This window comes from Athene noctua, chromosome 9, assembly GCF_965140245.1.
Source record: "Athene noctua chromosome 9, bAthNoc1.hap1.1, whole genome shotgun sequence".
Classification (NCBI taxonomy): domain Eukaryota; kingdom Metazoa; phylum Chordata; class Aves; order Strigiformes; family Strigidae; genus Athene; species Athene noctua.
In genome coordinates, this window is record NC_134045.1 from 14,292,222 (window position 1) to 14,317,221 (window position 25,000).

Here is a 25,000-nt window from a genome sequence, read left to right on the forward strand (position 1 = left end):
TTGAGCCTCTTTCCCTGCCTGCCTGTCTCTCTGGCCCTGCATCTCTGATGCGCCTAGGGTGAGAGCAGCTATGCTGTGGCATTTCAAGAGGCCCTCAAACAGCAGCTGATAGGGAATAATTATTTAAACACGACACCTCATTCCATCAGAAAGGGTATGCTGTTTACAGAGGGCCCAAACCTTGTCCCCTTGAGATTAGCAGGGGTTTCATTGCTGAGTTTAACCAGAATGGGTTGTGCTGCTAAGAGCCTCGAGATGAAGCCTTTGCAGCCTCAGTGTTTGGGGAAAAGTCCCATTGTTTAGAACAAGTCCATGCCCAAGCATCTTATTTCCCTTCCTGTGTATTAGATTTCAATCTATAACCTGCAGAAGTCCTTCTGGCCCCCACTTAGCAATGGGACAAGAGATCGCTTTCTCCCTTCAATGTCCTTAACTCATTTCAAGGAATGAGCTACATAAGCATGTTTAAGAATGAACAAAAATTTTGCCCTGTTACCCCAGTTATGTCTCGATAGTACTTCTATTTAACCATCCTCTTCCTGACGGCCTTTGGAGTTTCTTTTTCTTTGGGGGTAGAGGTGTGCCAGGGGAACAGGCTCGTTTGCTGAGCCAAGTGCAACTGCACAGAGTATTATTCTGGGAGGCTTTACCATGATAAATTGGTCTGTAGGGGTTCGCGGTGCAATTTTTTAATGCCAGTGAGTGTATTAGGCACTGGTAAACTGGCCCAATTTGACCTGAGTGGAACTATCTTAATTTGTTTCCATGCAGCTTGCTGCCTGTGCCTTTAAAATATCTGCTTTACATAGTCAGTGTCAAATGTGTTAGAATAATATTAGCACAGGTAAGTAAAATACCTTTTTATAAGGCTTTAAATCATTTCTGCTACAGTTTAATGTGTAAAGCTACAGATTTTCCCAATTTGTTCGTAAGGTTATGTATCACAGACCTTAAATCATTTAAGGTTTTAAACCTGAGGGGTTCACTCACAGTCATGAACTGGAAAGCAGATTGCAAGAGACATTGACATGCTGATCAATGACACGAAGCCTCCAAACAAATCAGTACAGGACTTTAAGAGATGAAGCCTTACTGTGTTCTGTCTGTCATCAGAATTTATAAAGCATCTTAGTGAAAGCCCCTTGAGAATCATTCCTAGAATTTTGCAAGTCATGAGCGTGTATGTAAAATCTGAATTTTTTTTTTAAACACAAGTAGCCTTGTAATAGCATAGCAAAAATGTAGTCTACGATGTTGGCGTAGGAGTGCTAAGAACCTGTTCAGCGAGAACATCTTTTAGAAACCTAACAGTTTATTATCATCTTTGTTTCTATTTCTTGGCTTTCTTACATGGAATAAGCTGCAAGTAAACACTAAAAAGGTATATCTTGAGGTTTTAAGACAACAACAGCAGAATTCCAGACAAACAAGCTGTCACTGTTTTTAGACACTGTGTAGCTGAAAACGTTGGATGGGGCCTATGTTTATATGTAGCAGTCCAGGAATTTGCTTTTCTGATGTGTCCAAATATTGTAACCAAAATTCACTTATTCGAACTCTAAAATGCTATGGGTCTCTATAAATGGGACCTGAATCCTATCTAGATGTGATTTCATATTTGGGAAGACCAAATCTGATGAAAAGAGGTTTTTTTAACTATTCACAGAAGGTTTTTGTTCTCGCCAGCCAACACTGTAAGTGCTTGGCTTGACTGCCCATTGGTTTGCTTCTTGTGTAGCTGGGTATACCCATGGGAAGTGGGGTACCAGACTGGGATAATGGCTTGTATATGCTCACCACCCATTAAGCTCGATACTGTAAAATATGTAATGAGAAGATAGGCTTTGCCTTTTGGGGCTTATAATTCAAGGATAAAACCAGAGACAATTGGCATGTAAAAGAAAACTAGGCATGAGGAGAGAGCAAAAAAGAAATGTGTTCCTACGCGTGAGAAACTGTGGTGATGGCAAACCAGATGTCTGCTGCTGAATTGTTGGCAGTTAGCTGTGGAAATGTGAGTTATAAAGGAGGGGTGTGAAGCTTTTACTGGGGTAATTCTCCTATGTCAGGGAAGTTCTGCAGAACTATCACTCGGAAAACATTTCGAAGCATGTGATAAAGACTGGTTCAATCTGCAAGCAAGGCGGGGAGAGAGTGGGAATCAGGAAACGTTGTGGTAGACCATCAAATTGAAAATAAGATGCCTGTGTTTGGTGTGGTGGAGAAACCAAACGAGTGAGAAGAGGAGGTGGCATGGACAAAGTGGGATATTCTGCAGTGACGTTTTGCATTGGATGTAATCGGGACAAAGCGGAGTCTGGAGAGATCTTAGAGGATACATGAAAAGTGTATCGGTATTGTGCTAGTGGAGGGCTGTGCTCCTTAGTAGTGAACTCCTAATTTGCAGAATTATTTAGTATTGTTTTCATCATCACTAGGAGTCCTCAAAAGTGTTGCTTATCCTTCAGGTCAACAAATGGCATTGCCCAGCAGTGTGGTCCTGCTAGTGCTGACCGATTTAAGCCAAGCTCTTAATTATTCCCAACAGAAACGAATGATGCAATTCTGTACACACTGACTACTACAGCCCACCACTGGGACTCTGTGGAAAAGTCAGTGCTTCTCTGGGAAACCAGTGTTATGTAAGGTGAAGCCCTAAGGCTGTGGGGCTTGAACTGGGGTTTCAGAGCCAAAGCCTGCTGTATGAAATAGTTTGGTTGATGTAGATGTACAAAATGTATTATTTGGAAGTGAACTTTAATTTCATTTGTTAGACATGCATAGGAATAAACATAGTTAGAATTCTCAGTCATAAATTCTTCAGATTCTAGCTTCAGTTGAGTGAACTTTATTTTGCTCTAAGAATGCCCTTTGTTTTTGTTTCTATTTTGCTTACTAATGTAATGGCCCTAAATTCACTACTGACAAATATCTTGGAAGTATTCTGGTTTGGCTTTTACTGCTGGCTCTTATCTCTTTTAAGTAGGGTTTATTAGATGAGATCATCTACAAAGGACTTATTTCTGTTATAAAATGGAATTAAAAAAAAGTAAAAATACAATTAGTAGCTGTTCTCTTTTTACTCAGTTTGAAAGATTAGAATATCAATGTCAAAGAGAATAACTGGGTTTCTGGAGTATGCTATGCAACTTTTGTTTTATCCTGTTTTGTCCTCTTTTGCTGCACTGTCTAGGGGAAAGGATCAGAAGAATTTCATTCTGTTCCTCAGCATTATCTTGAGGAGAGGTTTTCCCTCTCAAAACAATCCAGAACTGAAAGAACTTTTCAGTTCCCCAAATGAAATGACCACCAAACACGTACATTATGAAGGCTTAAAAAATAAAATGTGTTAATCCCATTAATATTCTAATTCTCAATACTCTCTGCTTCTCTGTAGATTGTCTGCTTGAGATGGCATTGTAATATTTTAACGTAACTGTCTGATTCAGACACTGAGGTTTGACATATTAAATTTTTCACAGGTTTTATTTTTACAGTTGCGACCTTCAGTACCTATCCCGTGTCTTTTAAGAATTTCCTCAGCCAGGGAACAGATTCATTGGTTTAAGAGTAACTGGTAAGAATACTTACTTATATTGTTCTCATAACATTTTCTTCTGCTTATGGATCTGTATTTTTAGGTTTGTTTTTCTGTATTTAAAAAAACCCTAAAAAACTAATAAGGTGCCTAAATTAGATATTAAAAAAATCTGTTCTCACATGATTTTTTTACATCTTCAAAAAATACTATGTTTATGTATTTAGCAAAACTTTATTGGAGTTCTTTCAGGGTGTAGTGAGCCTACAAATAGATTTTTCAAGGAAAAAAAATCTGGTGGGTAAAATTATGAGCGTTCATCTTACACAGTTGATATGTAATAATTGTGTTAGAGATGAATCATCATTTATTCCTTTATCAACAGACTGCTGATTTTAAAAAAATCCATGACACTCATGATTAAATTCATTGTATCACTTTTTGTTGGTTTTTTTTTCATAAGTTCAGTAGAACATCTCATGCATATTATTAAGAACCATATTCTGTTGTATATTAGCATGCAAAGAACACCCATGAAAATCAGTGGGTGGAGGGGTATCACATCGTATATGTGGCTTTCCTCTGAGCTATTCCAGTGCAGTAGAAGAAAAGCTTCTGTAAAGTCTGAGAAATCAGATGGGTGTGAAAATCGGTGTGAAATCAGAACTGGGTTATTTGGCCCTCAGTTTGAAATAAAAGTCTATCTTCCTAGGAAATAACCAATAATTAATTCTACATTTTACATTCTACGTGTGTTAATTGATTCTTAAATCAAAATTTGTGATAGCTTCTGCTCCCAAATCAAATTCATATGTTACTTCTTTACTACAATTGTTATACTGGATTGTCCAGTCGTTTTTATATCTTGTGAATCAGTAGAAACTGTGTGATTCAGAGGAATTGTGCTGATTTATAGCTGATGTAAGTGAGAGGATATTCAGGCATATTAAAGCTTCAGTACTGCAAATGCATAAGCAGGTATTGAATTACTGATGCTAATGGAATTACTCACGTGAGTAAAGTTAAGAATAGACATAAGTGTTTTCAGGATTGATGTCTGTACTTACAAATTTATATCATTTAAGAATATGGCTCACAATTTTTAAAAGTTACTAATTGAATGTGAGCTACTGGATTTTATTCTAGACAATTGACTCAGAGAATCACAGTGACTTGATGCTAGAATAATTCCATCAAATTTAGAGAAGATATGTGGATTTTTAATGCTGTAAATAAGGATGTAGTTTGACCAATTGACTTCACTGATCCCTACTAATACCAGGAAATACTTGCCAGAGTAAAGGAGGAGCACAGAACTGGACAATTAGTAATACAAATGGTTTCAATCAAATAGTTAAATAGCTCAGCAAAGACGTGGTTTGTTTTGTAATAGCATTTGGAATCCAAATAAAACCATCTGAGAGATGTGCTGTTTGTTGTGATGTTAATGCAGAAAACAGAAAACTCTCAACACATCTTCAATTTCAGGGGGCTGTCATGGAAGCCATTATAGGTTAAAAAAAAACCAAAGAAAAAATTCCAAGCCCACAAACTTAAAATACGCATGGAGAAGCTCATACTCGATTCTAATTAACAAAGCTTACCTTTCTCTTGACCATACCCCTTAGAGGTCATCATGTAAACTATTTAAATTGATAGTAATATTATGCACCACAAAATTAATTTTACATTGTATACAGTTTTTATTGTGACTTTATCTTGTTTCAGAAGTGCTTACTTTCTGATTTTGTGGATATTACTGACTGGATTACTTTTATTTTGGTTTTTACACAACAGTTATATTAGAAATTTGCTGTTTTATTCTTACCTTCTTAGTAAAAATCCTTTTATCACACAATGGGTAATTTATATCCATTACCAGCCCTTTCAATCCTTTTCAGTGGTGCTGTCAGTGCCTTTGGCACAGTAATGATTAATGTGATCTAATAATAGTGTGCCATTATATTACCTTAGTAAAACATGTACCAACATCCTATTCAGATCTACCAAATTCATAGCTTCCTATAATATTTTTGTTGAAAGACAGGATTACTATTTTTCAAAGCTGAATTTTTTTTTTGCCTTTAACATATTTAATGAAATTCACAATTCTTTGCCATGGTAATCTTTGTGCATGCATTTGGGCTTGATGGGTGAATTTTACATCATTCTGCATTATTATGATTTGTTAGGCAAATTGTTTGACACGTAAAGAGAGATATGCATTACATTGTTTTGTTTTGTTAAGGGTGCATTTTAAGCATTCAGTATCTTCTGATTATTCTGCTGTATCTATCATAGGGGGTATATTTACATTGTAGTATGCAACAATAAGCATTTGGGCTAAAATGTGTCTTGTCTTTTTCTGCATTCTAACCCAGATACTGTCACACAGTACAGAAGGCAATCTCTATGCTCCTCTGCCCAGCAGTACCAGTTTTGGTTACAGTTGCTTTGCTGTGCTCCCTCTTTGGCATTTCCTTGCTTTTTTTGCCCATAGGAACACGCAGAATGGTGAACAACTGTGGGCTGGAAACTGGGATCATGCAGTGCTATGTCTGTGGTTTTAAATCCAAGGTACATACATTCAAAAACCGAATTCATACATATCTACTGTGTACTTGAGGTTCAGCCAGATATAGCATAGCTTGACCCCAAACTCCAGTTGTAAGGTAGTACCAGTTCACCCTAGAAGCAGAGAAACTATCCAGAGGACACGTTTTTGGTAATATAAACTGTCAGTGCTTGTAAAAGAGTTGGAGTTGTCTATGTACGACTGCCTTCCAGTCATTTCAGTTATGTACCTGATGCAGTATGGGAGTTTTTCTGCTGCTCTTGCACTGAGCACCGATTCCCCAGTCCTCTGCAACACGAGGGACTTTAGTCGTGTCACTCTTTCCAGTCTTGGGTTTATCTATTTAATAATTCTCCTAATCAGCATGGCTGAAGAATTTGGATCATACTGCATCTTTGCAAAGCATCTTAAATCTTCATCACCCGAAGATGTCATTATTGCAGTCAGGGAGTCACATACTTAACACCGTTGAAGTAAAATCAAAATGAAACAGCATGTCCACATTTTAACTCTACTTTGTGATGTTCTATTAAATACATACTCTTACTGTTTCATCATCACAATAAATAATGAATGAGAAAAATATTTTAATCTTGTCAATATTGGCAATGTCTAAAAACAAGGAAAGTGTGTGTATGCATTTATGTGGATTCCTTATTTGATTTAGGCTAAGCGATACAGCTGTAACATGATTTGAAATATGCAATCAATGTAAACGAAGAAAAATATTTTGAATGCAGTGTGTAAACTGTGTGGTTCTTTAGACATATTTTTAGGAAAAGAAAAAACTATTATGATTGTCATACCATGTAACAATAATACTACTACTGCAAATATATGCAACAGCTTTATTTTCTGCCACGGTAAAGACAACCTTAAGCCTTGGTCCTTTAAATCAAAGATATTCTCACCTCTTCCATGTAGTTGATTCTTCATGACATAGTAAGAAACGAAGGGGAGGAAATAAAGTCTGAAATCTTGGTTTAACATTGTATTTGAAAGGTTTAAATAAAGTTAAAAAAGATGCTTCCCTATTTTTAGTAATAAATAACTGTTTACAAAACAGAGAAACTTTAAAAGAATTCTCCAAAGTCAGTTTACTAATGGAGATAAAATTTGTTAAAGCCCTAACAGAGCTGTACCTATCTTGCATTAGAGATGTCTTGAGTTGCACCGTAAGTCGCTGGAGTGTCTGTTGTGCAGATTGCATTATATCTTACTGCTTTATTACTCACGGATCATGCAGTTGTACTAGTCAGGAATAAAAGATGGTGGCTTCCTTTTTTTGGCTAAGAAGAGAATGATCAGGGAAACATTTCTCCCTCATCTCTTTACATGCAACTTAAAATAGATGTAGTAAACTGCAGAATAGACTTTTCCATGGTCAGAAGCATTTTCAGGGCCTCACTGGCTGTTTCTTATGTTGTTCCTTTCGGTGAGAGATTATTACATGAAGTGCACAAGGCACCAGGTACCTTAAGGTAGTTTTATGTTTGTTTCTTTGGAAAAGTAGGATTGGAAGTTGGTGAATTGGCCAGTGAAGGATTATTTCATCTGCACATCTTTCCATCTTCATTCTGATGGGTTACAGGCTATTGTATGTCATCTCTGGGGGTATGGCTGGTTAGAAGAGGGAAAAGAGGATCCTGATGCAGCTGCATAAGCTGTTAAACAGCACCATTACAGTTCCCTGCCCTGTTTGGGTTCCTATCCACATTGCTGTACTGTGATCCTTAACACACTTGGGTAGGTTAGGAAGTGGCTTTTGTGTGACCGAAAGAAAGGTCTCATGGTAAGCAGAGGGAGAAAAATGAAATAAAACAAAAAAAATCTTGGCCCGATTCTTGGAAGATAGAACAGCACAAGAGGAAAGTATTTCTGGCTTTTAAGGCTAATTTTATCTCTTGTGAGGCCATCAGGTCAATGAGTAGAAGTGGCGACTGGTAATTCTTGGGTTATATTACTAGCCACTGAATTTCTTTGTGACTTTAGTAATGAAACGTAAATGTTCTCTCTGTTCCCCAGTGGGCATAATACCATTTACCTGTCTCAAAAATGCTTTGTAATTTAATTAACACTTGGAGTGCTCTTTGAGATCCTTAGATAAAAGCAGGCAAAATGAGTCAATTGTTACAGAAATCCCAATTTATCCCCATTTAAAAAAAATTACACTTTGTCTTGACTTTTTCAAACCTCAAATAATGTTTGATAGGAGTTTTGGGCTTTGTTCTTACTGGTCCTTAGAGTCACTCATTCTTAGTGATTTGCATAGGCGCAGTGTAGGTATTACTTTTTTGTTCAACAGAGTATTTTGTTGGATCATAAATTACCAGTCCCTGGGAATCTGTTTCTGAGAGAAGCATACATTTTCAGAGGAGAATTTGAGTTGGTCTAGAAAAGTTCTGCATTATTCTTCAACATATACTATTTATTTGTTTAGGGGAAAGATTTCTTAATTTTTAGTTGTGCATGGACAACACAATAACTTGGTCTTTGTTTCATCAAGTATGCCAGTATCTTGCTGATAAATTACACAAGACTGTACTATTGCAACTACAGCTATTCAGCAGTCATGTAGAATTACCACATCCTGTCGTGGCCAGATCACTGACCAATGACCAAACCAAGTATTTCCTTTGTATAGACAATCCCTGTCTGTAAGTGCGCACCGATCTACCTTTGGACTGATTCAAATAGGTAACTGTATATACAGTTATGTTTGTATATATACTTTGTAGGCCAGCTGATATGTGCAGTTAGAAGTTGATTTTCTGCATTCTCCTGTGAACTCCAGTAAAGAACTTTCAGTAAGACAAGCAGGAACGCTTGCAGCAAGCACGCTGCAACTTCAACCCATCCATGCTTTCCATCTTGCTTTGGAAACAGCCAGATCTCTCTAAAATCATAAACCTCACCTTTTTGTTCCTGGGTTACTAATTCATTCTCACACTTTTTCTGTAGCAGCTCCATGCATTCACGTGGGGTTTGCTGCCTACCACTCGACTTTCTTTTCAGAGACTATGGGAACAGCACACACCTACCTGGATACAGCTGCTCTCAAAGTAAGGTTCTTGGCAGAAAGTCTATGTTCGCACATTTCCCCCCTTTTAAGCTACTGTCTGCCACTATCTTATTTTAACTACCCAAAAGGAGTTTAAACACTCTTTTTAGATAAGCAGATAATCTCAACAAGCATCTTGCAGCTACCAAAAATGTTGCACACCTGTTTGTACACAGCCTTGATGAAATATCTCAAAGTTATGCTAAGCAAGTATGCCATTCCCTTCTGGTGTTAAAAATGCCATTATCTTGAAGTTTGAAGTTGTACTATTTCTGTAATAGCACATAATAGTACCTACAAGGGAGTTTATATCTTTCTTATTCTTCCCTTCATCTCCTTCAGCAGTTGTTTCAGCAGAACCCTTTTGGTCTTGCTTTGATAATTTAAATAGTCAGTCTGATGCGGTTGTGACTGAAACTGGGGGCTGTATTTCAGCTTTCATGGAAATCTGGGAAGGCCAGAATAGCTCAAGTGATCTACCAGCACTTTTCAAATATTTTAGAGTAACACATACTCCATTTAACAGAAATTGTTACTTTTTTTTTTTTTTTGACTCTACAGCTGACTTTCTTTCCTTCTCTATAAATTTTACTTATACTGCTTCTTATTTTTTACCATATTGTACCACAAAAGATTTGGAGGAACGGTGGAGTGGGAGATGTCTGTGAAGTTGATACTTTTGCACAGCTGTAGTGACAGGTAACAGTGCTGAGAAGTGCAAATGTGCAGTAGCCATGTGGACATCTGTACGTGTATAAAAGACTTACTGAGAGTAGCTTGCTTTGAGAACAGGTGAAAGTGTGCAACTGTAATGCTCAGTCAGAAAGCAGTAAGCTTCTCTCCCTTTCTCCCTCATGCTGTTCTTCTGGAATATTACATTTTTTCTGAAAATGTGGTTGCATAAAAATAAAATGCATCTTAACTCTCTTAATAGTGATCTCAAGTGCTGCTTTGAATGGACATTGTCCTGTGAGCAAAACACTGGAGGAAAATTCTTATGTTCCTTTTCTTTCCTGTGGGTAACTGCACATTGCATAGCTGACCAAATATGCCAAGACTATGGAAAAAGAGAAAACGGCAAGATGACTGTTTCCCAAAAACAGTAAACACACATTTCAGCCTGGCTTCTTATTTGAGAATGCAAGATTTTACTTTTTGAATAACTACTGTATTTTAACAATAGGCATCAAGTGGTTGCTATGTGATACACAACAGTGTTTTTCATGAACTTTTGGCTGCTGAATAAGCCCAGCAAATATGGGTTCTTACCCTTTTAGTTTTCTGGGTCAATTCATTTTGCACAAAGGAGAGAATGATAATTTGAGTTGTAGGCAGAGAATGTTTTCTTCACATGGTAGGAAAGATGAAAGCTGTTTTTATTTGATTTCTTTTTAAATTAAAAATTATAATTCTTTATAGAGTTACAAATAATTATCTTATTACTAAAGGCATCCTGTAAGTTTGTTACAGAGTCTTTCTCTGTAAAATAATTTCTGATTGCCACTGAAAGTGGGGGAGAAGGAGGGGAAACATAGAAATATAAATATATGTGTAATGTGTAGGTGTGGAAATTTTTTTTTTTAATATGATTTGATTACTCCAAAAGTAGAGACCTAGGAAAATGCTTTTTGTTTGTTAGGTGATTACAGACCATATAAAGGTGTTTTCTGAACTGCTGTTCTCCTCTTTAAATGCTCAGCCCTTTCCTGCTTATGGGTCAGAGAAGACAGCGTCTATCAGATTTAGTTGGCTTCCTGATGGGAGACCACATTGAGGATGCTTTTATGTTCTTATCTCCTGTTCTTCTGTTGTTGGAATCCCATGGAGCAGGATTTCTGAAAACTGTGGATTTAAAATCTGTATGAGAGCAGGGGCTAGCACTGCATAATGCAGGGTAGGGCCAGGTGAGGTGGCAGAGGACCAGGCAGATGTCAACAGCTGGTGGAACACCACTCTCATGCATATGGTTAATAGCAGCTTATGTGGGGGGAGAAGGAGGACTCCAGATGTGGAGATGAAGGAGGGGGTTTGGGATAGGCGGAGGAAGGGCATTCAAGTTATGCAAGGGAAGGGAGAGAAATGATCTCTGGCTGTGCAAAAGTATATGAGAACGTGTAACAGTGTCTCTAAGTTTTTCAGTGCTAAAGATCTCATTCGGTTTTAATTAATTTATGGAATAAAGATACAGGGGCTTATTCAGGAAGGCTTTGGGGCAGGGAGAAGGGTGCTTGGTTGGGAGGAGAGTGAAAGTTGGAAGAGTGCTCTTGAGGAGAGATCCACTGTATTGAAAGACGAGTTTTGGGCAGGGTGAACAAGGAGATCTAGGTTAAGGATTCAAGGGCCACTAAGATAGAATGGGTGGAGGATTATTATGGTTTTTCACTAGGCATTTCTAAGCTAAGACTTATCCTGTATCAGATATGTAGGAGCCCTTGTTTAGTCTTGACCAAATCAACAGAGAACATCATCTATGTGGCAAATTCAAACAAGACTTTGGAGGGTGGGTGGATGAACCGCTGATGTACTGCTTGCCACTGTTGGTGTTATACTGGATTTGGTTACTTCAAGGGAAGTACAGTTGTAATTGCTGTTCCTTTTTCTGGATGGGTATGACAGCAGGCATCAGTGCTTATCCATATACTGAAGTGCCACAATGAGATGGGTTTTAAAATGAGAAAGATGTACAAATTTAACCCAAGTATTCTGGTTGTTCATTCCTTAAGACTCTTAACCCCTCACTGCTGCCAAAACACAGCTCTAGAGCAAGCTCCATAAAGGCTCCATTTCATGCAATCTTTCCTCTAATATGGACATAACTCCACTGAATTGTCAGTGGCTGTAGTCCTTCATTTATGTAATTTACATAATTCCATTAGATTGAATAAATTTACACTAATTTGTACCAAATATTTCTGCTGAGATGATTTGTGTTGGTTGTTATTGCCTTGGTTTTTCTTGGACATAGTCAAGCTATTTTTGTGTATAGTTATTGTGGCAAAGATTGCGTATCTTTACCAGCCAGCAAAGTGTGAGTGTTTCACCCCTCTTAAAGAATGTCCTTACAAAGAAGAATGAAGCTACAGTATATCGCAGATCACTGTCCCAACAGTCTTCAGAACATTCTCCGCGTCTCTCACTGTTTCCCCAGTTGCCCTTCAGAAAGAGGCAGTAGGTGCTTTTAAGAGGTTAGGTTCATTCCAAATTCAGTTTTGAGGGACATTCTCTTTGATATCAGCCACTGCAAAACATACACCACCATGCCCCTGCCCCCCTCCACTCCTGTGATAATAGGGATTGCTTGCTCAAATAGAAAGAAAAATGCTTTAATGGATGACATTTTTATTTTATTTTTTTTCTTAGACATTCCATGTAAAGCATTTATCATTGGGATAATTTTCCCTCTCAAAGTCATATCAGACACAAAGCTGTCTTCAGGGCTATTTCTTCTAGTTCACTGGACAGCTGTTCTGCCTGAAAAGAAAGAAAAGATCATATATCAATCAAAGACTTCAGGAAAATCCTTATGTTCTTTAACTAATAGGAAAATCCTAACTGCGAGTTCTTGATCTTCTGACTTCTGCTTTTTCAGTTCGGAGAACTGCATTGATATATTTTGCAAGAGTATCTGTTGGTTTTTTTTTTTTTTTTAAATGTTTCTTTTGTGTGTCCTCTTGATGCTTGGAGGGTGTTACAAACTCATCTTCACTGGTGACAGCCACATCATAAGCAAACAGTTTTCTTACCCCTGTGACTTGATTGATCCTCTTCTGAATGTCACTATGGGCAGAAATTAGTGCTACTTGGCAGAAGCAAGGTTCTCATCTTTGCTCTGCTGGTGCTGAAGTAGTGATTTCTAGTGGAAAAAGACTAAGGGGCTGAAGGAAGTGCCCAAGTTGCAGCCTTCTTAACCAGTACAGATGTCTGTATTTACTCATCATTCTGCTTTTCTGTAACTCCATTACACTGAAATAACTAACAGGTAATAAATTCCTTTTTTGTTAATTAATTTATTACTAATTATGCATTTACCCTAGACTGTGATGCTAATTTAAAGAAGATTCAAAGTACATTAAAAATTCCTTTATACTTTATACAGTTTAATAAGTGATGTGTATATACAGGAGCAGAATTGAATTTATCACGTGTCCTTTCTTCTCTGAGTGTGGGGTCAGACACATAAGTGAACTTGGATGCTGCCATTTTAGCCTAGCAGTGATTACCTTCCAGAATGGAAACCATGTCCCTGATGCAGGGTTTTCTGGCCTCCTTATGGCACGTGTTGAGTGTTAGAGCATGTTTGCACAGCACAGAGCAGCCCTGTGCAGGTAGACTGGAACCAGACTGAAGACTGAGTTGGAAACACAGTAGCCCAAGGGAGGCATTAAGCTAACTTGGACACTTTTTTACAAGGGGAAAAACCCAGACTAAACTCCAAGAAGATTTTTGTATCCACCTGTTAGTGCTCTTCAAAGCCATCATTAGCAGTTGTTACATGTTCGTGCTCTGTTAGTGTTTGATGGTATCTTCAGACCCCAGTCAATGCCGTGTGGGGATCAGCAGTATACAGACACACAGTGTTTTGATGTGTTTTGCTGAAGGAGACCCTCTGTTCTCTAATCTGGCAGACAGTGCTTTTGGTAAGGCTTTGCAAGGGCTGACTGGCCCGGATTACTTGATGTAGGATTGCAAGCAGAATTGAGGCATGATGCAGCTAATTATGCAGTGAAAAAGAGGTATGAGAAAGGAAAGATGTGCCGGCATAACTGCCGTAAATTCTTGTATTTACATATACTTAAAGTTGTCCTGATCCAAAATTTCCTGAAGTAAATTAATTTATTGATTTTTAGCAGATCTTGGATCATGCTGCTTGCCATATTGGATCAGAATACTGGGCCATCAAGTGCCATTGATTCCGACCAGGAGCAGAAGATTTAGAGGAAGAGGCAAGAAACCTGTGATCAGTCATTTTAGAATAAGCTCTCCTTAAGGATGTTTTAATTATAGTCAGGACACATGGTCAGTGTGTACAGCGTGATAGTTCCAAACGAAGGGAAAACAATGGCGATAATTTAATTCTCTTTTGCTTTGAAATAAAAAAAGATCAGTTTTATTTAATCAATAGACTCTAGGGTTTGATGTATGGATGAAAACTTACAATCAGTGGAACAATATTTCTGGTTAAGCACTTCTCATCTGGAACTTGTTTGACCTGTGAGCTGCTTCATTTTTTAAACTTAGATGTCTCTATAATAGAACTTGTAAAGATTGTTGCAGTGTCAGCATGGGGAGTGTGTGTGTTTTAATACGGATGCATCTTGTAGGAAAGGAGATAAACCTTTCTCTTTGTACACAGACACATCCATGATTTATCAAACATATTGTATTACTCTGTCTTTACAGTAAAACATACAGTGGATGTGAATTACTCTATCTGTGTAGTATTAGAAACTCTGATGTTCTGTCTTGTATTCAAGAAGAGGATTACTCTGCAGATAATGTGCAGATAATTTACTTTTAGTGAGGCATTGCAGCTTAAGGACAGCAAAATCAACTTTCTTGAGGTAAAAGGAATAGGAATTGGTATGAAACAATATAGCGTACTTGAACACTCGGGAATTTCAGGATGACATCAGAAATGTATATTTGTTGAACAGACATTTTCCCCATCATCCTATAATTTTTTAAAAATTAAAAATAATCTGTTGTAAGTGCTGAGTACCTTGAAATTCACCAATTTTATTGCATGTATGATTGGCAGCATTAAATGCCAACAGCTCATTTAAATATGAAACATCTGTACATTATTATTTAGGGATTTTTTCATCTGTTGATTTTAGAAATGAGGATTTTATGAGTGTTTGCATGCATAGCTGTGTATTACTTATACACAAAAGCAGTCTGTAATGAGACAATAGTCCTAAAATATACTGTATATGGTTTTGTGATTAAGGTAGGAAATGCACAGCATATGAAGAAATACAATATGCATTACATTTGATTTTAGGTGTGGCAGGAGCAATTATGATTTCATAACAGTGGGAGTAACATGACAGTTCAAAAGCACAGTGAGAAGATTATGGTTTTTTTATACACAGCAATGTAAATTCTTAAAATAACAATGTAATTTTTACATTTCTCACTGGATATCAGGATAATCCAATTTAGAACAATTTATTCTCAACAGGTATGGTAAAAATAGATGTATCATTTTGAAGCGTGTTATAATACATTAATTTTTATGAGTGAGTTATGAAGATGTACAATTCAGGACCTAGGATAAACATCATATTCCTTAATTAATCCATTACGCTATGGCACATATGTGCTGCTTTTATTACCCTAAAATGAAAAATGGGGGGAGAACTGCTTTTTTTTTCTGTATTAGAAAACCTCGCTTCTAAAATCATAAAAACGTAAACTCTAATGCACCAAACACTGTTAATGAGTTAGACATCTAAATTCCTTGAAGACCTGTAAGATAAAGAGCCATCATCTTCTGTGTCATCACCGTCAAATACATTCTTTAGTGCAAACTATTTAAAGCTTATGGATGCAGTTCCTACGTGTTTAAATGAAGCCAGACCACTTAAATTCCAGCTAAACAATGCAGGTGAATCTGTGATTGGGCAACAGTATAGGAACAGCACTGGAAAATGAGCGAAGAAAAAATATTTGCCCCTTTGATACCTCAAAATGCAGTGTTATAGATGCATATAGTTTCTGAAGCCGCCCATACAGATCTACAATGAACCTTTTTCTCTTAGGGGTGATGTTATAGCTTTCAGCCAAGATCCTCTCCTGTCCCATCATAGATCCTTAGCAAATACAGTATATTTGTTTAAAGGATAGGAAACTCTTAATTTCTAGAAGAAGGATGGCAAAATGTCCACTTCTTCTTGACTCCACTAGCCTGAGCTTAGGAAGTTGTTCCCTTTGTCTCTGAGGGTGGGTGGGTGTCACGTTTTAACTGCAGAGTTTTATTGACACATGGGGATGAATATTCATCTTGTAATTACAAATATTTTGTGTTTACAGTAAAGGATCTACAAGAGCTTTCATCATCCATTGATTAAACCTCGTCACACTCCAGCCAGCCTAGGTAAGTTTTCCTAGCCCTGCAGGTCAGAGTAACTGCAGTTTGGGAAGGTGGGGTGATTTTCTTAACATCTGTCACTGGCAGAGCTGTCCATGGCACACCTTGGAACATACGCCAGGTCTCCCTCATTTTCTGGTCTGCGACTTCTCCTCAACACAATGTATCTATTTGATTATCTAATACTGGAACTGTTTTTCCAAAATCTGGTATTTCATCTCGTATTTATGTACTAGAGCTGGGTGCTGAAACAATTACTTGCAGCTTGCCTAATAAACTATATCAAGATTTCCTAATATCAAACCTATAAGTTTATGAATGTGTGTTTTGTGTGCCCAAGAGCAAATGATCTTTAAGATATCTATGTGAATACATTTTAATGTGATTTTACAATGTTAGGCTATCTGTCACTTCTAAAATCTGATACTAATAGAATTTAATATTTGTCGTTTTACATTAAAATAAGAATAGACATAAGACAACATAACCCAAAATGCTATTAATGAAAAAATCAAATTAGAGATTCTTGTGTATTGAAGACATGAAATTTGAAATAAATTAGCACAACACAAAGAAATACGTTTTTCTGCTATCTCAGCATTAGAAGAATAGTACTGCTTTTCTCCATATGTCTGTGTCACCAGGTTGTTACTCCTTTTGTTTAGTCATATAATAGAATGTGTTGAGACATATTATCCTCAACTTGTGTAACAGCCTACAAATACTGATTGCAGTTTGAGCTTGTTATGGAAAAGTATTGCCCTGTGGATTGAGAAAATGACCAACAGCGGACTATAATCTATGAAGCTGAGAGTAAAATTGCCAACTAGAGGTCATTTTTCAAACCAAGGGGCAATAGTTTTCTACTATAAACTGAATATTACAGTCAGTATATGTTTTATTAAACCATTTCAGAAACTTGGGAGCAGTTTCATTTAAACTTCTTGCTTGATGTGGCTCAGAGAACAGGCCCAGGGCAGCTCACAAAAGAGGTCTGGCATAGTCGCTATAATAAATATTCTGTATACTCAGTAATTATGAAGGCTTTAGGGCCTTAATGGTGAATGGCCATATCCTGCCACCATTCTGCATCCTTAGCAGCAATTGAAGTCATTAAGATTCACGTATAAAAATCAGTGCAGGCCACTGTTTCTCACTGTAATAGAATGACAAAGTAGGGCCAAACTATATAGAAAAGCCAGTTATGGCTATTACAGCCTAAAAGATTAAAAGGAAAACGCCTTTTCTCTTCTCCATACCCTTTCATTGTTTTTCTTCCTATTGAAGTATGCAGACAATGGATCTCTTTATTGGCACTCATATGGGGGTGATTGCCTAGTACTTAGTCAATAAGAGGATTTCCACTCTGGAGTAACAAAAATAACAACAGTATCATGCATGGGCAAAGTGAAGCCTTTATCCTCCTCCTTTAACACCTTGCATATCCATAAAGAGTTCTGTCACGCTGTGCGTGGGGAACAGAGGTGCTTTATGTAACCATTGCTCTATCTGAGTGACTTTTACTGTTAGTAGTCAGTACAAAATCCTTGGTGGATTTCAGATTTTAGAAAGAGTGATAGGGAGTTCTAGCCTCTACAAAACAGGGGGCAAATAAAAATGAGAAACACCATGGTGGTTTGGGCAGAAGGGAACCAAATAAAATCTTTCACCTTTTCCTTGAGAATCTCTGATTTCTTTAGAGCTCCTTATGGGACTTCTTAGCTTCTTCTGCAAGCTTTGATGTCAGCTTGTGTACCTTGCAGCATTTCTGATTTTCTATTTTGGGGCGAATCTCACAGTCTGATCCTGGTTTTGGAGCATAAGCATGTCTTCAGTCCAATGCTGCTATGTTGTCAACTGTTGCAAGTTTACTTGTCACAATTACGCATATAAATTGTGCATTCACATAACCATAATTAGAAATTTCTATCTGCACTTGCCAGATTAATGCGTAATTACAGCTGTAGCATGGGCAATTTAGGTGCAAAATTTGGTTCTTCACTTCAAGTTTTTAAAAACCAAAGCTTACATCCATGTCTGTGTATATATTACACAGACACCGATATAATTTATTAATGGTCACATAATTTTAAAGGTCTACACAGAACTTCATCACCTCGCTAGGGGTGATGGATTAGAACAATAAAAATTGGAGGAGCAAAAAACCTGTTATACATCTAGTCCATCTTCTTGACATTACAGGATTGTTCTCTACAGGGTATTTGCTAATACTTGTCCAAAGCAGGTTTAAACGTCCCAAGCAGTGAAGTTTCCACTAAAGTTTCACAGATATAATTCAAAGGATGTTTTTCTGACACTTTATCTTAAATTGATCAGTTTACCCTGTTATGTTGGTCATAACTTCAGGGACCTGTCCTGTGTGTATCTCCTTGGTGCTTCTAAATATTTACAGAAAGTCACCATAAATTTCTTTGGTATTGACTGTGCCCTTTTCTCTCATCCTCTAACTAACACTGTGAGGTTTTTTTCCCCTCAGATCTCTCTTGCAGATTAAAAGACTGGGCCAAATAAAGATGATACTATTAATTTAGTGTTGCATATATTGCATAATATATACACACTCTCTCTACATGATTATGTACCTAGTCTGTGTTCATTTCTGGGAGAATGTTGTTTAGAGGTCTGTCTGATTGTATTGGACACTGTACAAACGTATAATTAATCTCATTTTTAGCAATGCTTAGCTCCAAGCTGAGGGTGTAGAAATATAGGGTTATTGGTTTCTAGAACATTTTTATTATGCACTTTCTATTTTGATTGACAACTATTAGTATTTTAAGATGACAGAACTAAAACTTATGCTGCCAGATAGCATCAAATATAATGTATGCTAAGTAAACATAAGCATGTTAGCAGGATAATATTTACTGTACAGTTACATAGCAATGTGGTAAGAGACTGGAGAGGTAATTATTCTTCGGGAAGGATATTTGATATTTTACGCTGTTTAGAAATATGAATATAGGACTGAACTTTCACCCTGTTTCCTCAGGGTACCATGCAGGTTTATCATCTATCCTGGATGGGTTGTTCTCAAAAGCTACCGTTCTTCATTTTCTTTCTTTCTCTCAAATTGCCTGTGTAGGGGAGGAGTATGAGAAGATCTGAGATGAATTTTATAATTCTCTTGCTTTACCATTTGATGGTTTGCCTTACAGCTCCAGCTGAAACTTGTATTGAACTCTTCATACTCAGTCCTTTTCCCACAAAGCTTCACTGTCCAAGTAGATGAAAATCTGGAGGGGCGAGAGGTGCAGTCAGCAGAAGTACCGTGCAGTAGAAGGATGGAGACACTGTGATCAAGTCAGGTTGCAGTTTCTAATTTGGCAAAAAATCAATAATAATTTTAACTTAGTAAATAATAATTTTGTCTCCAGAACAAAAAGAATAGTTACTATGAAGTATGTGCAAATTTCCCATGTATTTCTAGTGAATATTTAATACAAAGCAATTAGAGGCAGGGCAAGAATTATATAGCTTTTAAAAACCGACAAATAAAGAGTCTCCTGTTTTCGTGACATATTTCACCCACCTAAAATTACTTATGGAATTCAGGTTAAAAGGAAGAATCTGGAATGTTCAGAACCTGTTTCAGAAGTTTGTGCTTCACATCAGTGTGCACTGACTGCCATGCTGGAGCCAGTCCTGACTTAGGAATGGGACAGTAGAGATGTCTTCTGAAAAAAAACATAAACAATACAAACTAAGTTAATGAAGATGTGAATTCTTGTGCTGTGTGAACAAGTAAATGGAAAGATAAAATTGACATTAATCAAAAAGTAGGAAGACTGAGCTCTTTTTTAAAAAATAAATTAATTTCAGTTTTCATCCTTTTCAGCAAAAAAGTACTTGGCTCAATGTTGCAGAAAGTTTGTCAGGCACAGAATATATAAAGCAGAAGTACGTGGTTTAGCTTGTGTAGTGAAAGGAATAAAGATGTGTTAATCTGGTGTTCTGCTTGTGCTAATTTTTCATCATTTAGACCTAGCTTGACTATTTCAATGAAGTACCATGCGTACCTATCTTTAGTGGAAGAAACTATAAGAAGCAACTCTTCAAATCATTTTCAATTCAGGGTTTTTTAAACACATGACCAAGTATTACTGCTTGTGTCCTTTGCACAGCATCAACATATATAGCTGTAAAATCACAAGATAATATCACTAGGCAGTTGGTTTTGGCAAACTCGGGTTAACTGGAGAAGAGAATAATCAGAGGGATTGATATATTTCACCATTATTTACTCTCTTGGGTAAATTACTTTTTCCAGTCACTGAGACAGAAACTATCCCAAGTGTGGGGTGTTTTTATTTTTCTCTGAGCATGCCTTTACATACAGTTCCTGACTCGTAATGGGACTGTTAGCGCTTTTAAACAGTTGCACTTTCTAGCTGCAGTTAGATGTCTTTAAACACAAAATTATATTAAAAATAAAACCTGATCACATAGCATTTGTTATGAACTGTCTGGTCAAATTCAGCATTCATTCCTTAAATATGATACATCATACTATTGTTGGAAAATTCTCTTTTGGGTTATAACCTCCTCTTCTCTCTTAAGTGTAAGTGGTTGCTGCAGCATTTATTCAGTGCACCTTTTGCATTTGCTTCAGCTTTTCATTCCTTGAAAGTGGTTTTCCTATTGACTTGTGCTTGGCATCAGGCTGATGCCATTAAAAAAAATACCAGTCTTAAAATGCTTATTATGAATCTTGATTGGTGAGAGCACTGAAGGTGCTTGTGGAAGTACAATTTGTGAATAGTAGTTCTTGTCTGTCAAGATGATGTGCCATTGTGTCCGACATACTTGTAAATTGTTATCTATCCTGTTACCAGTTTATGTCTAATCCCTTCTCGTCCATCCGAGATGCTCATGGTTCATCTCTTTGGGGCATTAATATTCACATTTCAGAATGATACATCTAATGACCAGTCTCACTTTGAGAGAACGGTGCCACGTTATGATGGAATGAAGTGTCATGATGTCTTAGGTAAATAAGCCAATCAGCGTGGGAAAAGAAAAAAACCTTCATCTGTCAGGAAAGAAAATGGAGAGGAAAAGCTGTGGTGCATGATTGCTATTGAAAATGAAGGCACTACCCAGTAGAGTATAAATGAAGAAATGTGCCATCTGCATCACATTTGTAGTTAGAGAGTGGGGGTTGGGATTATATTAGACACCTTTCAGGTAACCTTTGTGGATTTTGCAGCCACGGTTCCTGTACACTCCTTTAGTGTGGTCCAGTAGACTGCCCGGTGCAGTGCCCAGTGCACATCGTAATGCTCTGTTCTGAGACTCAGGAAGAATTGCGTCAGATGTTACTCAAAAGGACCTCAACTACAGTCTTAGATCATCAGGGTCAGGATTTCAATGCCAGTACTGTTTCCACTTGAGCATCTTCTTTGTCTCCTGTAACTTAAATTCTATTCTCAAATGCTTGCTTAGGGATGGCATTGATATTCGATGGGAGCTGCAAATGCATCAGAGATCAGATGGAAAATATGTATATAATGTATCTGTGTATTGTATGTGGCAGCTAGGCATAGTAATGGAGTAATGCTTTAATATATACAGTATCTTTATTATACAGTCAAGTGGAAAAAAGGGGATGTTTCTATTTATCAGTTTGTGTGGTTTGGTGTGGTGTTTTTTTTTTGTCTTGGGTGTTTCTGTCTTTGACTGATACAAATATTTTGGAATCTAAACATATCTCCACAATACTGTTGTGTCTTTGTTCTGGATTTCTTTCATCTTAACTTATCAACACAGTATATGAGCCATTTTATCCTACAGTGTGATCATCATCCTAGTGTGTATTTGCTCATTAATGTCAGGCTAAGATCTAAAGAAATAAGAAAGTAGGAGTGAATTCTTTTTTTTTTTTTTTTTTTTTTTTGGTTCGTACTAATTTTTTTATACTAATAATGATGAGAATAGAAAAACTACAGCGCTGTGGCTTTAGGGGGAAAATAAAAGCATACACCTTTTCCCACAAGTGTGCTATACTGCTTCCAGTCTTGGGTTGGCTTAAATATTAGTTCTCAAACATGACTTTAAAACAAAAACTTTGACCAAGTCTCTCTTCATAGTAGGGAATAATTATTTAGGTATTTACTGAAATAATTGAAATATTTTAATGAAATACCCCTTAAAAATGAATGCACATTCTAATCTTTGTATTTTTTCACTGAATGGATTTCTTTTTTCACCCATGTCCATTGCATAACTTCTTGAACAGTTGGTAAGGTCTGTTTTTTATATACCTGATACCCATAGTGAAGAAGCTTTGAAAAGAGAAAGTACCAATGTAAAACTCTAAGAACTAATATTTTTTTTTTTAAACTGTTTTTGGTTGCTAATAAGACATGCATTCGTTAAACACTCCTACCCCCCCTTTTTTTTTTTTTCACAAAGTTACCCTAGCAGTATTTCAAGATGGTTTTTGTCTTTTTTAGAAAACATAGAAAATCAAAAAACAACTTTATGATTTTCAACTAAAACCAAATTTTCCTTGAAGGATGCAGACAAGAAGGGGAGAGAGATACATGAGTGGGTCAGGGAGACCACACTTTACACACGAGGATTTGGATGTTTTGTTTAAATTAAGGTGCTGAAAATTCTCACAGTTGGAGCCCATGCCTCCCTACTAACTAAACAGGAACAGAACTGTACTAATCTGGGTCATATGCAGAAAAAAAAATGTCCAAGTAACAGCACAGGGTGAGTGATTTGGGGAGCATTAAGAGACGAGTGAGGTCCCATGGGGAGCGACAGGGAACCGATCGTTCTGCTGAGAACAAGGGTAAGAGGATGTTTCCCAGTCGAACAAAAACCCTGAAGCACAAGAGGATCTTAATGTGTGCAGGTTGTTTCAGGGAGATCAGTTGCATCCTGAAGGTGTGAGGTGAACCAGTCCCGTTCATAGTTGCCCCCCCCTTCCTCCTCAGCTTAATCCAGGCATTCACACTACTTGTTTTTATTACTCAAAATTGTTCTTTCCTTCTGTGGGACAAATCACCACCCACGGTAAAGAACAGTTAAGAATATAATTTATCTTGCAAATTTTTAAATTTGATTGACATGATTTCTATCGTATATTTTCTGAAGTATTCAGTTGAAACTGTGCAAATGTTTTGATGGAGTTGAAATGCCTAGTTTACATTTGATGTTTTTTAGATCGTCATGCTATATTGTAATACAGCACATTAAAATATAAATGACAGAATTTAAGGGTAGTGTTTTGACTTTTCCAAGGTAAATGTTTCTGTATTGCAATGTCAGTTTTGGCCTGTTTTGGGCTGGAACCAAATTTTCTGTTGAAAGTTTCATTTTTAACAGATCTACCTATGTTAATGAGTTTAGCAGCTATGGCTCTTTCATTTCAGTCCTTCCTGAGAATCATCATGTCTGCCTCTAATTGTTGCTTTTTAATTTTTTTAGGCACTGTCAGTTTTCAGTCCTCATCAGACTCTGCCTAATAGCAGGAGGAACAGAGGTTTTGTTTCTTTTTTTTTCTGCATTCAGAATATGAGACACAAAGCAGCCCACAGTCTAGTTACTGACTAGGTTTATTGCAGTAAGTTGGCATTGTAGGGCACATTCTTCCCAACATCTTGAAGCTTTTAGCAAGTCTTTTCTCTTATTTGAAAACTGACAGTTTGGCTTCTGTTTATGAAGGAGTCACAGTCCTGCAACACTGATTTGTATTTTCCTAACCCTGTTCTAGTGTGCTTTCAATAATGTAGCAATCCCATGTGAAATCTTGCAGCTTTATTTACAACATCAGGTTGTTGGTTTTTTTTTTTAAACTGCAAACTGTACCTCTGAGTAAATGAAGACCCGTATTTAAATCAACTTTAGCAGTAGGCAGTGCTTTAATTTGTGTAAAACCTGTGGCAAAGCTCCAGAAAAATACAAGAAAAGATCTAAGGCAAGTCTTTAAATTTGTACTATCCTGTTTATGTGTACATTTTAAGTTTATTTATAATAATATTATGAGTTATAATAATAAAATGTGTTAAGACTTGCTGGATTTCTCAGTCTTGTGGATCAAATGTCCTCTTTATTGGCAGTCATTATCAATACAAACTTTCCCAGATTAGCCAAATACTTTATTTCAAGGGACTGACCTTCCAGCCTTGGCACTAATGCTAAGAATATCAATTTAGTTACCAATTAAGGTAATACTGACTTTTTAATGACAGTTTGCATCTTTTTTTTTATGCTTGGTACTGTATGAGACAAACTTTTGCACAAACATTCTGTGTGATATAATCTGTCTCTCTGGAAATAACACTATTTCTCCCCCTGTGAAAACAATTTTTTTTTTAAGAATATTGACATCTGCTAAATTTATGATTAAAATAAACTTAATTGAAATATTTAAAATAATTTTTCCGAGCAGTTCAAATCTCATATCCTCTCCCAATTTTCTGTAGTGTGTAACAAGCCCTCTTTGTTCAAATGCAGCCCCCTAGGTGGTAAGAGGAATGGTGTGGTAAATGTACTCCGAGAGGGTCTAAAATAGCCAAGTAGAAGTCCCACTTCCTCACTTTGAGCCAGCCCTTCGACTAGGACAAATAAGAGTAGTAATAGCAGAGTGGCAGTTGACACCATCCCAGCCTTGTCCTCAGCACTGTATGCACTCCCGGAGAAGATCCCTAACGGCCTTTGGTACCACCACACACCCTGTGCTCCTGGGTGGGAGCCACG

At 37.1% G+C, this 25,000-nt stretch overlaps 1 protein-coding gene across 14 annotated transcripts in view; it reads left to right on the forward strand.

Annotated features, from left to right (window-relative positions):
• Nucleotides 1–25,000, forward strand: part of ZNF536 (zinc finger protein 536) — a 352,088-nt gene that overhangs the window by 51,147 nt on the left and 275,941 nt on the right. For 10 of the 14 annotated variants that reach the window (XM_074912935.1, XM_074912931.1, XM_074912939.1 and 7 more), the window contains exons 2-3: nucleotides 3,483–3,577; nucleotides 16,210–16,273. The exons of 1 other annotated variant lie outside the window; for it this stretch is intronic. The gene's annotated coding sequence lies outside the window, so the exon portion shown is untranslated. The remainder of the gene's footprint in view (nucleotides 1–3,482; nucleotides 3,578–16,209; nucleotides 16,274–25,000) is intronic. 3 more of the 14 variants (XM_074912936.1, XM_074912937.1, XM_074912934.1) reach the window with 2 other exon arrangements.